Genomic DNA, 8,966 nt, shown 5'->3' on the forward strand with positions numbered 1-8,966 from the left:
TATTTGCATTGCACGATATTATTGTCATATTGATATTTGTGCATGGGAATGGGATGTCTCCCCCAGAGTGTAGCCGTAATTCCCTTAGGACATTGAGGGAATAACATTAGGCTTATCCTACAGAGGTTCAGGATTTGCCTAGGATTCCTAGCTGGGCTGGTAGGCCTGGGAAGTTACATTAAAGGGCGCAAATGTTGTTCATGTCATTGCATCATGCATTCATATATATATTTTTGAACCCTCACTAGAAGTTTCATCTTCTAATGGGTTATGCCCCTGGAACATTCAACGTTCCAGTTGAGACTTGCAGTTAGGGCAAGGAGCAGGTTGAGGTATGACGGCACGTGATGGTGTGATCGATAGATTCAGCAGGTGGTTCGAGTATTTTATTTGTTCAGAGTTGCCTATGTATGTTGAGGTATCATATGATTGCACCTAGGGTGTTAGATGTTATCTCGGGAGACGTGTCTCCATGTATTTTATATTTGAGGATATGATGTAATATATGGTACGAATTCTTTATGATATAATATAAGGTGAATTCAGGTATGTACCATATCAGGTTTCGATTGTCGTTTCCGCATTGTGAATGATTTGCTGAGGGGTTCTCCTTGAGAGATGGTATCTGATGTATAAGAAATGTAAAGGGAAAAGGGAATATGTATGTATGCGATGGGCCCCAGCATAGTGGCACGCCCTCCGACGGGGCGGGGTGTTACACATTGGCTATTCAATCATTGCATCAATAAGCATGGTGTAAGCTGCTAAGTAATTTGCATACATGGAACATATAGATATAGATTTATAGAGATAGATATATAGCAGACTTATGTTTATGCGAACAAAGTTATTAACATTGAGACAATTTTATTTATCATGTCATGCCACCCTCTATGCCTAATTCCACTAGAGGAAAGTCTGTTAAGAGGCAATCCTAATGAGATTGGGTCTTTTACCTCTATCCATATTCTTATCCATTACTAAATTTGTTGTTGGTAAGATTCAACAATAACTTTTTTTTTTTATAAAGCATATCAGCAACTTGTTCTGTATATGTTCTACTTTGGATTATCTATAAGTGTACACGAGAGAAGCTCTCTAACTCTTGAAATACCGTGTTAATCCAGTTGTATATTGTTGATTGTATTATGAATTGTTATGAATTTCATTTAAGTGATTGGTGGGTCCATTGTGGGCTTTGTGAATTTATTTGGGATAAATGATTTGCTTTAATGATGTTTAAATTTAAAAAGAGTATTGGAATTTTGTAGAATTCAAAAACAAGTATGAGAAAGCAAAGAAAAATTAGGTCTCAAATATTGGGAGCAATATGCTTACCTGTGGTTCTATTCCCATGTCGAAGTATAAGAAAAAATTGGTAATATTTGATATTTTTATTATTTTTATTTTACTTAATTATTTTTTAAGAAATAACAATTTTTGTACGAACATTTTTTTTTTCCTTGCAGTCAAAGCAATTTGTAAGTATACATTACTTATGTCTTTTTATATTATTCTATTATGGTTAACTGACTTTTTGATCATACAATTTATTTCATGTATTTATGATGCTTACAAGCTAACTTTCAAACGCAACAACAGGAGGCATCATCACACCATTGAAGGTAGGTTGCCACCATCATCGAGCTCATTGGTAGAACAGATTTAAGAAGCTATTAAGATAGCTATGAAATCCTTTCATAATCACCTGTCAACCATTCAAGGTAGATTGCCTCCCCCGCCACCATCTTCATCATCACCACCCCTAGATCCTTTGGATTATTAAGAGGATCTGTTATTTGTATGGATGATAGAATTTATTATGTATTTTACTATTTATGAATGTGTAACTAGTATAGATAGATTTTACAATGTATTTTTAATATTTATCGATAATGTGTATTACTTTATGGATTTATTGTATTGTATGAATGATTTTTTTTAGTTCGTATATTGTGTTTATTAGGTTGAATTTTAAAATTTTTAAAAAATTATTATTTTTTAATTATATTTATATTTGAGATAGATTTAGAGACGGAAAAATCTTTCACAAAATCTCTATTAAATTACGGTAAAATCATTTTGTGGAAAAATTCGTCTCAAATTTGAGACAGATTTAGAAACAGAATTTTTTGTCTCTAAATTCTTTTTAAATTGAGACGGATTTTGAGACGAAAAAATTTGTCTCAAATTTAAGACGGAAAAATTTGTCTAAAAAATTCCTCTGAGACAGATTTAGAGACGGAAATAGCGGTGGTTTCAAAACTATTGCAAAAAACTACCAAAATCGCCGTTAAATTATTTTTTATAATTAAATTTAATATTAAATTCAATTAATTTTAGCGGCTATTTTAAAACTGTCGCTAAAAATATCACTTTGCGGCGGTTATACCAGCGATTGCTAAAAATCGCCGCTAAATGCTATACAACAACTATATTTGCGACGGTTAAAAACCGTCGTTAAATGCAAAAAAAAACGACGCTAAATGTCAATTTTTTTTGTAGTGGAACCGCTCACTCTTGAACTTTCTAATACACAACTTACTCCCTTACTTACTTGGACATTGGAGTGTTTACAGGTGCCGGCCGCCAGATCGCTGATCAAACTATTGAAATCTCCCTGGTGCGTCTTCTCTTTTCCCTTTTTGCGTTCATTTCTCAGAACGGGCAAAACAAATCACGGTTGATCAAATCCAAACATCGACAAATGTAAATATTTAATGATTTATTGTTCTAATGTAATAGATTTTGTGTAAAAATAGGAAGTTCATGTCAAGATTTTTCATTTTATATAACGTTGTGTAATTTAGTAATAGCATTTTTAAAGTTACTTTTCAAAATATGGACATTAAATGTTCAAGTCGTAAAACTTTGAAAGATTCCATGCTTTAAAAACAAGTCAGAAACTTATAGCATTGCCATTGAGATTATTTTCATTAATGAACATGTTTTTTTTTTTTTCTCTTATAAATTTATTATTAATTATTTATATAGATTTTGCCATCAAATTTATAGGGTGAAAGGATTCATATAACAATCAAACGTTAGTTGGTTTAGGGTTTTGGTCTTTCAAAATATTGATTTGTGAAAGACAATTGTATTTTATGCCCAATTTTATACTTATATATAACAATATAAAATATAGGACTACAAGTCACAAGTACAAATTAAGTTTAATGTCAAAGACCACTATTGTAGATGTTATGGATGAAAGTTTTCTAATACAAAATTTTATCTTTAATTCATTTGTTAATATTTTGAGTGTAGTTGAACTTGACGAATAGGAATTATTTGGTAAGCATAAAGTTGATTATGCAATTATTTTTGTCTTTATAACTGATAATTTTTTTTTTCAATTTTATTAAAGATATAATTGGAGAGATCATTGGCAAAAACAATGCTAAGTATCAAGAATCTATGGAAGGACAAACGAAAAAATGTAATAACCTACTTAATATGTTAATTAATTTTAACACATTAAATGGCGGTACATTAATTAATTTTTTATTTTTAAATTTATTTTAATTTCACCTTGGTTTAACACTAATTAATGTTAATAAATGCCACATCTAATTAACCATTCAAATCTAATTACTTGGCCTATTACCTTGTTTTAATTTAATTAATTAATTAAGTTATACGAGAAAACAAAGAAGATCATTCAGAATATGAATTTATACCGCATCTTGTTTACATTCTTAGAGAGAAATGCCCTAATCATCTAAGTAATTTCAAAATTGGTGCCATGAATATGCTTGTAAGAATTTCAATTTTTTTAAATTTATTATTTATTTATACTTTAAACCCATTTGTTTATAGCTGTCACAAAGTCATTTGATAAATTTATTTATGTTAGTTTTTTTTCATATGGTGACAACTTTTGTAGGTCCATAAACTATATTTTTATTTTTATTTAATAGTTATAATTCTTTGTCAAAAAGGAAACACATATTTCATTAAAACAAAAAAAAATGCTAATAAAATAATATTTTCTGTTTTATACTTTAATTAAAACGTGAAAAACAAACATCATAACATGCTTAATTTTTTATTTGATATTATCATGTGTTATGAAACTAACATGCAAAGTCTCTGAGATCATAACAAATACTTTAGTCATGTTGAATTTAGAGTTGCAAATGGGCCAGGTGGCCCATGGGCCTGCCTGTCTCCCAGCCTAGCCCAGCCCACCCCGATCCAATATTGTAGCAAACGAGTTGGATTGGTCCGGCCCCAAGAATGCAGGTTGTGTCTGACTAGTGCTTTGTGGCTCGCGGCCCAGCCCACCAAAATGGTTCGATTCCTTTTTCCTATTCAAATCTCTTTCTTATTTTTTGAAAAATCAAAAGAGGAAATTTGTCCCACAAAGATGGCACGACCCTGCTTGCAAGCCCATGGCCCGGCCCAACAAGCCCACGGCTTAACCCGGCCCAACTTAGCCCATTTATCAAGGGCCATAGGGCTATTCCGAGCCCCTATTTCCCATTGTTTGGCTTGGTCTGCCTCCCTTACAGGTCAAATTCGACCGGGCCCATGAAATGGGTAGGCCAAGTGGGAGGCAGGTTGTCCCAGCCCAGCCTGTCCATTTACCAACTCTAGGTTGTATCTAAATTATGACATGTGCGATAATAATCCCTAAATTATTTTTCATGCCATGTGTTTTTTTTATAATCATCAAGAATGAGAGGGTTTGTAGATTTGTTCATTCTCCCCGTTATTCTATGACAGATTGAAAATACTCACTCAAAAAGTAATTTGAAATTTTCCGTAAAGTGTATAATTTTTTTTCTAAATTTTAGGATATATACAATAATCTTATTAATATTTGTCATGATATTACTTTTCATTAAGTTTAAGGAAACTTACATCAGATCTAGAGATCTTCACGTGAAAAAATCGATAAGAGTCAAAATGTCTGGAAGGATTAAAAAAGGGGTCAATTTCTATGTATTAAATGATTTATTTAATTTACTTTAATTTAAAAAGAAAACAATGATTTCTTTAAAAAATGTATTAAATGCATAATTGTCAAGAGGAGTAGAGGCATGAAGAGAAACTTTAAGATGAATACGAGTTTAGCTTCCTCCCAAATCACCACAAATTTTTGTTGAAGAAATCAGTGGATGCGTACGAACTAAATGGAAGTTAAGGATTCTTATAAATGTGAATTAAAAGAACTAATTCTATATATTTTTTTTTTGTTCCAAAACTAATAATATGAGACACAATAAGATATTTGTGATATGATTTTTATTACTTATATATTTCCCTTATGTTTAATACTACATAAAAAATATATATATAACATGACATTAATATGTACAATATTCAAGTTCGATAAACTTTTACACATTTTAAATTTTCAAGCATTATGTCGGTGTCAACACGACATGACACTGGTACTAGTATGATATATGTGTCAAACTCCCTATTTTTTATTTATATGTTAATTCTTATTTTTTTTATGTATTTCATTAAAAAGAAAAACTAACAAATCAAATAAAAAAAATCCTGTTTCAGAGAAAGATATGGATATGGGGAATTGTATTATTCGATTGATATGGGTTTTGTGACTGAGACGAATACGGCCGGTGAGGAGTCATCTATGTGAGTCCATGATGAAGGGTGTGATGTTCAGTCTTCTCCACTAGAGGACTCGGGTTTTGACTATATTCTGGTCAAGTCCAAATCTCAAAAGAAACAAGAGAGAAAGAAGAAGAATACGCATGCTAAGGCAAATCAGGTTATTAATGTTAGTTAGCTTGTGATTATAAATTTGGCTTGAGTCTGATTTTGTTCTCTGTGCGTTTAGATCTTTTGTCCTTATTGATTTTGGTTTCCCTTCTTTATTAAGGGAGTGTTTTCCCTTTGGTTGTTTGATGCGGGGTATGCCCTGCCTGAGGTTTTAGGTTTTTTTTGTTTTTCTGTTAATATAATTCTTACTTACAAAAAAAGAAAAAAAATGCACTTAATGCTATAAGAAGTGGGAGACAAATAATCTCACAAATTATGGGATCTAATGGGGGACAAATGATCCCACAAATTATGGGATCCACAGTTTATGGGTTTTGCTTTTCTATTTTTTAGTTTGAACAAGGGAAAAGTTAGTGGTGTTATTGTGTATATAAGATGTGTAGGTAATTAGGTTTGTTGTGTATGAAGATATCATTTTTGTTTTAGTTGTCTAATTATATGGTATTAGAGCTACTCGCAATTGCCGTCAATCTGCCATTGTTCTAGAAAACGAGTTCGCTACTATAATCAAAGTGCCAGTAGCAGAGAAGACGAAGGGTCTTTTGTTTGTCATCTTGGCATTCGTTGTCTCTGGAAGTTGCTTGCATCTCCGACTTCCTTCATTCGTAGTCCACCAGATCTCATCGTCGACCTCTTAGATCTCGTCTCCACCATCACTTTCGTCGACCGATGCCACCAGATCTAGTCGTTAGCGTCTCAGATCTAGCCTGTGCTAGTGAGTCCATTGATCTTCCACGACCCTACGCTTGTGAGTCTGTCTTTGTCTTTTACAGCCACTCTGCCTATTGTCATTACCAGCCTCAGATTGGCTAACCCCTAGAGCCCAGCCACCATTACAACCACCATGCACCATCCTTTAGATATGTGCCCCGAGACTATTTTTGCTCTAATCTCCCTCTCTCTCTCTCTGGTGCTCCAATCTCAACACCATCACCACCGTTGGACTCACCTCCATCAGTCCATCCAGATCCCAGTGGTTTCATCACCATTCACCGTCGTCCACTGCCGCCACCCATCATCATCCACCTTTATTTATGCTCCAACAAGCTTCTGTCACTGCTCACTGTTCCTTTCATCTCAGTCATCTTCTTTGTTTTTCATGGTAGTCTATCAAACTGTTAGCCTCATATCTGAACTTCACAGTCTCAGATCTAGTTTGTAGAAATCCACTAATTTCAGACAAGCTGACCATCGTCGTTGACGTGAATACCAGTAGCCACCATTACCGATAAAATGACCAACTCCACTTTATCCACAAAAAAATCGACCAATATCCCAATTGCCTCCGACCCCCAATTATCCTTAATAACTAGTCATTATGAAAACCCCTCAATAAAAATCACCTATCATAAATTGAATGGGAGCAATTTTAGAGAGTGACATCAATCAGTATTGCTAGTTATCAAAGTAAGAAGAAAGATGGGATATCAAACAAAAGCAACGACAACACCTCTATCAGATTCTGTCACCTATAGTGTATGGGAAGCAAAGAACTCAACTGTGAAGGCATGATTGATAAACTCAATGGAGCAAAAGATTGGGCGTCGATACCTATTCTACCAAACAGCAAAAGAAGTGTAGGATATAGTGAAAGAAATGTACTTAGACCTTGAGGATATATCTCAAAGTTTTGAAGTTCGCTCTAACATTCGAAACACTGGACAAGATACATTATCTGTCACCGAGTATTTTAATATGCTCTAAGAACTGTGACAGCAAATCGATTTGTTTCACAATGTTGATTGGAAGTATCCGGATAATGGAGTTCTATATAATAAGGTGGTAGAAAGAGATCAAATATTTGATTTCTTATGAGTCCTGAATCAAGACCTTGATGATGTTCGAGGATGTATACTTGGCACAAAGCCTCTACTTAAACTGAATGAGGTGTTTGTTGAAGTCCACCATTAAGAAACAAGGAGAAAAGTGATGTTTTTTCCACCAGATTAGAAGCTAAAGGCGAAAGAATGCCTATCTGGCTGAGATAACAATTAGTGCAGCTTCTCAACCATTCATAGCAGAGTAGATGAAAATTCTCCAAAAATTGACGACTTTCTCATCAGTTAAAGCTGCCTCCAAAACTGTCCCATCAATCTCTACTAGCTCTGTAGCGCTTACATTCGATAAATATATTTTTTCCTTATTATCATGTAAAGACTCAGGATACTTGGATAATGGACATGAGTGCTTCTAACCATATGACAAGTTCTAATACATGATTCAGTAACTATCATCTATGTAAAGAAAATGTTGATATTACTATAGCAGATGGGTCTATGTGCACAACAATAGGGAGAGGAGATATGGAACTTAATGGGTTGAAGTTGAATTCAATTCTTCATATTCCAAATCTACAGTACAATTTAATTTTAGTGAATAAATTAAGTAAATATTTGAACTATTCAGTAATATTTTTCCCTTCTTACTATATATTTCAAAATTTGTTATCGGAGAGGACGATTGAGAATGTTGAGGAGCGAAATGGTCTCTATTTCTTGTCAAGTGTTGGTTTTCCTTCAAGTTAAACGTTACCTACTGTTTTTTCCCTATTTTTTAATTCCAATGTTCTGTTGTGGCATCATAGATTAGGTCACCCCAATTTCTCTTATCTAAAGTGTTTGTACCCTCATTTGTGCGTTAATAAAAAATTTTCATCATTTCAGTGTGATTATTGTACTCTTGCCAAACAAACCCGTGCATTTTATCCACCTCACACATACAAACCTTCTACCCTCAAGTTTTTCTCCAAAAGGAGAATAATACTCAAGGATACAAACATTGGAAACCTAATTTCTTCAATGCCTTCCCTTTGATCTCTTCATACTTCCCTTCCCAATCCAATTCTGCCTCCAAAAATGGTGGTGATGTAGGTTAAGGGGGAGAATCTATCATTATAGACCCAAAACTAATTCTAGTTTACTCTAAGAGATCACAAACTCCAATGCAAACTCTAGAGTAGGAACCGATAGCAATATATGTTGAAATTGATTTTGAAATAGAAATGGGTTTTGTCATCGTCAAAAAATAAGGAGAATGATATTTTATTCTTGTATTTAGTTTTAATGGCATTTGAAATATTATGTTTTTATTTGATTAAAAATTTATTAATTTCATCATGTGATAAATTTGTATTTGAAATATTATTTTTATTTGATTAAAAATGTTCCAAAAAGTTATTTTTCAAAGAGTTTAAAAATAAAACCCCCTAAGAT

Source organism: Diospyros lotus, chromosome 15 (genome assembly GCF_014633365.1).
Source record: "Diospyros lotus cultivar Yz01 chromosome 15, ASM1463336v1, whole genome shotgun sequence".
Classification (NCBI taxonomy): Eukaryota; Viridiplantae; Streptophyta; class Magnoliopsida; order Ericales; family Ebenaceae; genus Diospyros; species Diospyros lotus.